Consider the following 443-nt stretch of genomic DNA (forward strand, 5'->3'; position numbering starts at 1 on the left):
AACAAAACAAAACAAAGCACACACAAAAAAAAAAAAACCCAACACACACACACACAGGACTGCAGTTTCCAAGAATTCAAGTTTCCGTTAAACACAAGAGCCAACTGTAAACCTCGACCTGCGGGAAGAAGAATGAACTTTTTGTGATTTCACTGTTTGCTTTTTGCCGCCGTGCGCAGTTTCTCCTCCCCCCACCCCACACGCAAACACCCAGTGCCCGCTGCACCGGCTGAACATCGCAGCGGGGCTGCCTCTGTGCCCAGAAAGAGCTGCGAGCCATAAAAAGGAATGCCTTTTTTTATTTTGTCGTGTTGGTTTGTTGTTGTGGGTTTTTCTTTCCTTCCCCTTGCACAACCAGGTAATTAAGTGTGTCAAGAGCAGCAAAAGGCCGTGAGATTCTGGCTCCGGTCCTCCAAACACTTACGCACATGCTTCGTTTTCAG

The sequence above is a fragment of the Chaetura pelagica genome, unplaced genomic scaffold (genome assembly GCF_000747805.2).
Source record: "Chaetura pelagica isolate M959 unplaced genomic scaffold, ChaPel_1.0 scaffold117, whole genome shotgun sequence".
In the NCBI taxonomy this organism is placed as follows: Eukaryota; Metazoa; Chordata; class Aves; order Apodiformes; family Apodidae; genus Chaetura; species Chaetura pelagica.